The sequence below is a fragment of the Mustela putorius genome, unplaced genomic scaffold (genome assembly GCF_011764305.1).
Source record: "Mustela putorius furo isolate JIRA1106 unplaced genomic scaffold, ASM1176430v1.1 tig00537338_pilon_pilon_pilon, whole genome shotgun sequence".
Classification (NCBI taxonomy): Eukaryota; Metazoa; Chordata; class Mammalia; order Carnivora; family Mustelidae; genus Mustela; species Mustela putorius.
Window position 1 is genome coordinate 1249938 of NW_025422460.1, and position 9478 is coordinate 1259415.

The 9478-nt window shown below is 40.6% G+C and overlaps 1 pseudogene; it reads left to right on the forward strand.

Annotated features, from left to right (window-relative positions):
• Positions 1 to 423: 423 nt before the first annotated feature.
• On the forward strand, positions 424 to 541 carry LOC123390375 (annotated as a pseudogene).
• Positions 542 to 9478: the final 8937 nt, after the last annotated feature.

Consider the following 9478-nt stretch of genomic DNA (forward strand, 5'->3'; position numbering starts at 1 on the left):
AAAAAAAAAAAAAAAAAGAACAAGAGGCAGTACTGAAGGCTAGGGACCTAATCAATAAAGACATTGGTAATATGTCAGATCTTGAGTTCAGAATGACAATTCTAAAGGTTCTAGCTGGGCTCAAAAAAGGCATGGAAGATATTAGAGAAACCATCCCGGGTAATATAAAAGCCCTTTCTGAAGAAATAAAAGAACTAAAATCTAACCAAGTTGAAATCAAAAAAGCTATTAATGAGGTACAATAACAAATGGAGGCTCTTACTGCTAGGATAAATGAGGCAGAAAAAGAATTAGTGATATAGAAGACCAAATGACAGAGAATAAAGAAGATGAGCAAAAGAGGGACAAATATCTACTGGACCACGAGGGGAGAATTTGAGCAATAAGTGACACCACAAAATGAAACAACATTAGAATAACTGGGTCTACGGCCATACCACCCTGAACGCGCCCGATCTCGTCTGATCTCGGAAGCTAAGCAGGGTAGGGCCTGGTTAGTACTTGGATGGGAGAATAACTGGGATTCCAGAAGAAGAAGAAAGAGAAAGGGGAGCACAAGGTATACTGGAGAGAATTATTGGAGAGAATTTCCCTAATATGGCAAAGGGAACAAGCATCAAAATCCAGGAGGTGCAGAGAACCCACCTCAAAATCAACAAGAATAGGTCCACACCCCATCACCTAATAGTAAAATTTACAAGTCTTAGTGACAAAGAGAAAATCCTGAAAGCAGCCTGGGAAAGAAGTCTGTAACATACAATGGTAAAAATATTAGATTGGCAGCAGAATTATCCACAGAGGACTGGCAGGCCACAAAAAACTGGCATGATATATTCAGAGCACTAAATGAGAAAAACATGCAGCCAAGAATACTATATCCAGCTAGGCTATCACTGAAAATAGAAGGAGAGATTAAAAGCTTCCAGGACAAACAAAAACTGAAAGAATTTGCAAACACCAAACCAGCTCAACAGAAAATCTTGAAAGGGGTCCTCTAAGCGAAGAGAGAGCCTAAAAGTAGTAGATCAGAAAGGAACAGACACAATATACAGTAACAGTCACCTTACAGGCAATACAATGGCACTAAATTCATATCTCTCAATAGTTACCCTGAATGTCAATGGGCTAAATGCCCCAATCAAAAGACACAGGATATTGGAATGAATAAATAAACAAAACTCATCTATATGTTGCCTACAAGAAACTCGTTTTAGACCTAAAGACACCTCCAGATTAAAAGTGAAGTGATGGAAAACAATTGACCATGCTAATGGACACCAGAAGAAAGCAGGGGTGGCAATACTTATATCAGATCAAGTAGATTTTAAGCCAAAGACTATAATGAGATACGAGGAAGGACACTATATCATACTCAAAGGGTTTGTCCAAAAAGAAGATCTAACAATTTTAAATATCTATGTCCCTAAAGTAGGAGCAGCCAACTATATAAACCAATTAATAACAAACTCAAAAGAAACACATCAAAAATAATACAATAATAGTAGGGGATTTTAACACACGCTCACTGAAATAGATCATCCAAGCAAAAGATCAACAAGGAAATAAAGGCCTTAAATGACACACTGGACCAGATGGACATCACAAATATATTCAGAACATTTCATCCCAAAGCAACAGAATACATATTCTTCTCTACTGCATATGGAACATTCTCCAGAAAAGATCACGTCCTGCATCCTAAATCAGATCTCAACTGGTATCAAAAGATTGGGATCATTCCCTGCATATTTTCAGACCACAGTGCTCTGAAGCTAGAACTCAATCACAGGAGGAAATTTGGAAAGAACCCAAATACATGAAGACTAAACAGCATCCTTCTAAACAATGAATGGGTCAACCAGGAAATTAAAGAAGATGTGAAAAAATTCATGGAAACAAATGATAATGAAAACACAATGGTTCAGAATCTGTGGGAACAGCAAAGGCAGTCTTGAGAGGAAAATATACAGTGGTAAAAGCCTTTCTCAAGAAACAAGAAAGGTCTCAAGTACACAACCTAATCCTCCACCTAACGGAGCTGGAGAAAGAACAAGAAAGAAACCCTAAACCCAGCAGGTGAAGAGAAATCATAAAGATCAGAGCAGAAATCAATGAAATAGAAACCAAAAAACCCAATAGAACAAATCAACAAAACTAGGAGCTGGTTCTTTGAAAGAATTAATAAGATTGATAAACCCCTGGCCAGACTTATCAAAAAGAAAAGAGAAAATACCCAAATAAATAAAATCATGAATGAAAGAAGAGAGATCACAACTAACACCAAGAAAGTATATAAGAATATACTATGAGCAACTCTATGCCAACAAATTTGACAATTGGGAAGAAATGGATGAATTCCTAGAGACATATAAACTACCACAACTGAACCAGGAAGATATAAAAAACCTGAACAGACCCATAACCAGTAAGGAGATTGAAACAGTCATCAAAAATCTCCAAACAAACAAAAGCCCAGGGCCAAACGGCTTCCCGGGGGGAATTCTACCAAACGTTTAAAGAAGAACTAATTCCTATTCTCCTGAAACTGTTCCAAAAAATAGAAATGGAAGGACAACTTCCAAACTCATTTTATGAGGCCAGCATCACCTTGATCCCAAAACCAGACAAGGATCCCAACAAAAAAGAGAACTACAGACCAATATCCTTGATGAACACAGATGCAGAAATTCTCACCAAAATATTAGCCAATAGGATTCAACAGTACATTAAAAGGATTATTCACCACAACCAAGTGGGATTTATTCCAGGGCTGCAAGTTTCGTTCAACATCCGCAAATCAATCCATGTGATAAAATACATTAATAAAAGATAAAACAAGAACCATTTGATACTCTTTATAGATGCTGAAAAAGCATTTGACAAAGTACAGCATCCCTTCGTGATCAAAACTCTTCAAAGTGTAGGGATAGAGGGCACATACCTCAATATTATCAGGCCATCTATGAAAAACCCACCGCAATACCATGCTCAATGGAGAAAAACTGAAAGCTTTTCTGCTAAGATCAGGAACATGGCAGGGATGTCCATTATCACCACTGCTATTCAACATAGTACTAGAAGTCCTAGCCTCAGCAATCAGACAACAAAAGGAAATTAAAGGCATCCAAATCGGCAAAGAAGAAATCAAATTTATCACTCTTCGCAGAAGATATGATATTATTTGTGGAAAACCCAAAAGACTCCACTCTAAAACTGCTAGAACTCGTACATCAATTCAGTAAAGTGTCAGGATATAAAATCAATGCACAGAAATCAGTTGCATTTCTCTACACCAACAACAAGACAGAAGAAAGAGAAATCAAGGAGTCAATCCCATTTACAATTGCACCTCAAACCATAAGATACCTAGGAATAAACCTAACTAATGAGGCTAAGAATATATACTCAGAAAACCATAAAGTACTCATGAAAGAAATTGAGGAAGACACAAAGAAATGGAAAAATGTTTCATACTCCTGGATTGGAAGAACAAATATTGTGAAAATGTCTATGCTACCTAAAGCAATCTACACATTTAATGAAATTCCTATCAAAATACCATCTATTTTTTTCAAAGAAATGGAACAAGTAACCCTCAAATTTATATGGAACCAGAAAAGACCTCGAATAGCCAAAGGGATATTGAAAAAGAAAGCCAAAGTTGGTGGCATCACAATTCCGGACTTCAAGCTCTATTACAAAGCTGTCATGATCAAGACAGCATGGTACTGGCACAAAAACAGACACATAGATCAATGGAACAGAATAGAGAGCCCAGAAATAGACCCTCAACTCTATGGTCAACTAATCTTCAACAAAGCAGGAAAGAATGTCCAGTGGGAAAAACACAACCTCTTCAATAAATGGTTTTGGGAAAATTGGACAGCCACATGCAGAAAAATGAAATTGGACCACTTCCTTACACCACACATGAAAATAGACTAAAAATGAATAAAGGACCTCAATGTGAGAACGAAATCCTTCAAAATACTTGAGGGGAACACAGGCAGCAACTTCTTCGACCTCAGCTGCAACAACATCTTCCTAGGAACATTGCCAAAGGTAAGGGAAGCAAGGGCAAAAATGAACTATTGGGACTTCATCAAGATCAAAAGCTTTTGCACAGCAAAGGAAACAGTTAACAAAACCAAAAGACAACTGAGAGAATGGGAGACGATATTTGCAAACGACATATCAGATAAAGGGCTAGTATCCAAAATCTATAAAGAACTTAGCAAACTCAACACCCAAAGAACAAATAATCCAATGAAGAAATGGGCAGAAAATGCAAAGAAATGCAAAGAAAATGTCCAGATGGCCAACAGACACATGAAAAATTGCTCCACATCACTTGGCATCAGGGAAATACAAAGCAAAACCACAATAAGATATCACCTCACACCAGTCAGTATGGGTAAAATTAACAAGTCAGGAAATGACAGATGCTGGCGAGGATGTGGAGAAAGGGGAACCCTCCTACACTGTTGGTGGGAATGCAAGCTGGTGCAACCGTTCTGGAAAAGAGCTGGGAGTTTCCTCAAAATGTTGAAAATAGAACTACCCTATGACCTAGCAATTGCACTACTAGGAATTTACCCTAAAGATACAAACGTAGTGATCCAAAGGGGCACGTGCACCCACTGTTTATAGCAGCAATGTCTACAATAGCCAAACTATGGAAAGAAGCTAGATGTCCATCAACAGATGAATGGATCAAGAAGATGTGGTATATATACACAATGGAATATTATGCAGCCATCAAAAGAAATGAAATCTTGCCATTTGCGACGACGTGGATGGAACTAGAGGGTATCATGTTTAGTGAAATAAGTCAAGCGGAGAAAGACAACTATCATATGATCTCCCTGATATGAGGAAGTGGAGATGCAACATGGGGGGTTAAGGGTGTAGGAGAAGAATAAATGAAACAATTTGGGATTGGGAGGGAGACAAACCATAAGTGACTCTTAATCTCACAAAACAAACTGAAGGTTACCGGGGGAGGGGGGATGGATAGGGGAGTGGGGTTATGGACATTGGGGAGGGTATGTGCTATGGTGAGTGCTGTGAAGTGTGTAAACCTGGCAATTCAGACCTGTACCCCTGGTGATAGAAATACATTATATGTTAAAAAAAAAAAAAAGGAAAATAAGCAAGGAAATGCTTAATGAAAAAAAAAGAAACTGCTAAATTTTGGAAAGAGAATAGTCTGTATTTTTAACTTATCTTTCTACAATTCCCCACTTCCCAGCTCAGGGGCTGGGAAAGAGGGAAGGAAGAGAGGTTGTCAGGAGGGTAAGGGACAATAATAAGACTGTCGATTCCACTGGTGTTGCAAGACATTTGAAGGAGAGACCCAGGAGTGGAAGCAGGGGATTTTGAAAGTGATTGTAGATGGTTTCAGTGATTGGTAATGACAGAATCTAAGGAATGGGAGATTTCTGTACATTTTTCCCAGTCTATAATCTTCATAACTTCACTTTCTTCCCTATTTAATGTGGCCTCAAGTACTGTCAGTACCCTCAGTCCCCTTGGAAACTTGTCCTAATGCATCTTCCCTCCTAAACACTTCCTTGATTTATCTCACCATCTCCCTTCCCCACTTCTGCATCCACGCTGTGGGGGTTGATGGGGAAATTCAAACTCATGACATCAAACTTCAGTTTGGCTCATCAGTCTTTCCATCTGCTCCCAATCCTCTCAACTGTCTTTACCCAAAACAGCTCCTAATCACCTATCTTGGTCTTACTGGGTGAACTATCCTACTTTCTCATTCACACACATGAGAATTCCTGCAGTCCATATGTGATTTAAAAAAATCTAAACAGGGGTGCCTGGGTGGCTCAGTGGGTTAAGCCTCTGCCTTCAGCTCATGTCATGATCTCAGGGTCCTGAAATCGAGTCCCGGATAGGGCTCTCTGCTCAGCAGAGGGCCTGCTTCCCCCTCTGTCTACTTGTGATCTCTCTCTCTCTGTCTAATAAATAAGTAAAATATTTAAAAAAAAAGTCTTTAAAAAAAATGTAAAGATATATCTGGCCAGGTCTTATTTTCTGTCCAGTCTACTTGCTTAAAAATTATTCATTAGAATAGACTATGGACTCTAAAAAACAATTTGAGAGGTTTCAAGTGGCGGGGGGGTGGGAAGTTGGGGTACCAGGTGGTGGGTATTATAGAGGGCACGGATTGCATGGAGCACTGGTGTGGTGAAAAAAATAATGAATACTGTTTTTTGAAAATAAATAAATCAATTTAATAAAAAAAATTACAGTAAAAAAAAAAGAATATAGTATTTTTATAACCAAGGTAATATATTTTCATTATAGAAGTTTTTGGAAATATTGGTACAGAAAAATAAGAATATAAAGAATAATGGATAATGTAAGGGCCTACTTAGCCAGAGGGAGCCATTTTGTTGTTTATGCAGTAAACTTAGATTGATCCTGCCACTCCCAGAGGAACTTACTTAAAAGCAAGTCCTGGAAACCAGTCCCAGGTAGCAAAGCCCAGATACAAGGGCAGGTCAGGCCAAGTGGAGACACCCAATCAGTGGGGCACACATACGGTCTCCCTAGCTACCAAGGAGAGTGGGCCCCGTCTTTTGGGCGCCAATTCTGACCAAGGCTAGTTCAAATATCTACTAGGGTAAATTGAAATTCAATTGGCCACCTGTGTGTGACCTAGCATGACTGTGCAGTTTTCTCTGTGTGTTACAATCTCATTGGCCACCTGTGTGTGGCCAGGGTCAACCACATGGCCTTTGCTCTATAAAAGTTAGTCTGTGAGGCTGGGAGGGGTGGCCCCTTTGTGAGAGATGGTCCCAACCAGTCGGTTTGATTCTCAATGCTTGGCGGGAAATAAAGCTTTGCTTAACCTTCGCTTTGTATCAGTCTCGCTCCTTTGATTACAGACCTAACAGATAATACCAAAGGTAACCCAAGATAACCACATCATGCATGTGTGTGTGTGTAAATATACATATGTGTGTGTACATATGTACACATATATGCGTACATATGTACACATATATGTGTGTATATGTATACACACACATACATATGTGTGTATATATATATATATATATACATATATAAAACAGTGGCGTTCTTACTATGTGACAGCCAACAACCTCTATCCTTGGATCTGAGAACATAGGAGAAAATTCACTGACTTCATAGGGCTTACATTACAATTAAGGGAAACAAAAAATTTAAAAATTATTTAAATAAAAAATTAAAATACATATTTCAGGTGGTGAAAAATAATTTTAGAGATAAAAATACCAGGTAGGACAGGTATGCCAGGAAGGGCAGTTAACATTCTATAGAGTAGCAGGAAGGGTGCACCATTAAAACAATAACTATACAGACATTTGGGCAGGGTCTAGAAATAACATTGGGCTGAGTGGCTGGACCAATGAGGCCAGGTCATGAGCACAGGAAGTCATGGGACTGAGAGACTGAGGTTATCTCATGGATAGATACAGAAATCACCAGGAGCTCATAAGTGGTGGACAGAGTAACAGGAAGGAGAAGGAGCATGAGGGGATGGGTTGACATGCAGGGAGGCTGACTGCTATAAAGCTTACTGGTCAGAGGGTGCAGGTCTCCTCATTGCTGAGCACAAAGGTGTGAAGCCAAGGCAGGCTGCCTCAGCTGGACTCATGGTGCCTGGGTACTTGTGCTGCCTCCTCAAGTCCTCAAGGACAATAGCATGTGTAATTTGGATCTCTTTATTATCAGTTGAATCTGGCACCTTTTTTCTATCCTCCATCTACCTCTTTTTTTATATCAGAAACTATGTGTCCCTTGGTCATAGATCCTGATAGTACCCTCCTCTGACCATGCACACTACTGTCTGTATTCCACACATATGGTGGTGATCTTTCCCAAGCCTCATCCACACACAGGCTAAGTCTGTGGGCCCTCTATCACCCCCAAGATGATGTTCATATCCACAAGCCTGGACTTCCCCCACAGTCCCTGCCTTCTCAGTCTTATTGGTGGCCACTCTCCACTCACCAATCCCTGTCTTCCCCTGCTTCTGGACCCCAGGTATGCTCAGAAAAAACTCACTCATCATCTTGCTGTTTGGCCTTCCTATCCCAAGAGAATCAGCTAGATGAGGCTTAGCATCTTCTGGAAGCAGTACTGTCACATGTTTAGGAAATCCCATTATCAGGGTTCAGACCCCAGGTCCTCCCCCTTTTTGAGTTAACTAAGTGGGTGGCTTTACCTCTCTGCTCCTCAATCCCTCACCTACAAAAAGGGTAATGATATAATATACCTACCAAGGCATGCTGTTTGGATGAGCCAATGGATGGGAAGTCCTCAAAAGAATCCCATCTAACCCAATATGTGTGAACCCAACACATGGGAGAAGCACCCCTGAGAATAGTCCAGCTGTGCCTTCTGGCTGGCCCTGAGAGCTAGGATCTGGTAGCAAGATACAGGGGAGCTGTGGTCTGGATCCCGGTCTCCTCAGTAAACTTCCATAAGGTAGACCAAAAGTTCCCAGAACTCCAGGGGAAGCTGATGTGCATATGTCCTCAGCAGCCTTCCCGAAGCATGCAAGTCAAAATCCCCTGAGGGAGGCTACTGAGGACATTCTTTCACTAGGAGAGAACTTGCCCTAAGTGAGTGCTTCCAAAAAATGGTTATCTGGACCACAAATTACAGATTTCTACTGCTACCAGAGGCTCCAAATCTGGAAGGGAGCCCAAGAATCTGAATGTAAGAAACCTCACAGGTGATCCTGATGTTCAGTCAGTTTGGGAACTCTGTAGCCAGATGACCAGAAAAGGCTATGACTCTAGTCATCTCCCTTCTCAGGGAAAGATAGGATCAAGTGCTGCTCCAACTCTGACATTCATGTCCCATCCCAGATCCCTTCATCTCCCAAGGGTAATCACACCCCAGATCACACAGCAACTCAGAACTAAGAGATCCTGGTCTAGGAGCTTGCATAGATTCCTAAACTGCATATACTCTCTTCTCAGCAGTGCTGGGGAAGCCAAATCTGCTTCCTGGAAATGTGCTGGCAAAGAAGAGAAGTTGTCTATGGACAGGGTCGTTCACTCCTAGGCCACTGCTGAGGAGTGTTTCCACCCTGGGAAATGAGGGCATCCCCATGTCACTAATGACTTCTGCACAGACCTTTCTGCTTTTGCATGGTAGGTGGCTCTTGCTGAAAAGGATCTTTCAAATGGCAGGAATATAAAGCAGTAAAAATAATTGCTTCTGGCCCTGGGATTGGTTTCCTGGCAAACTAATTAGCTATAAAGATTCAGGCTGGCTATTTCCCTCCTTTGCTTCTGACATTCCCCAGAGTCCCAGGGTAACATACTAAAGAGAGCCCTTTGGCCACTGCTTTGATTTCAAGCAAAACATTAGGTGAAAAAGAGTCCCATTATGGATGCAATTTCAATGAGCACATGATGTAGTCAGATGGCCTATATCCCTGAGGACAGGATGTATAGCA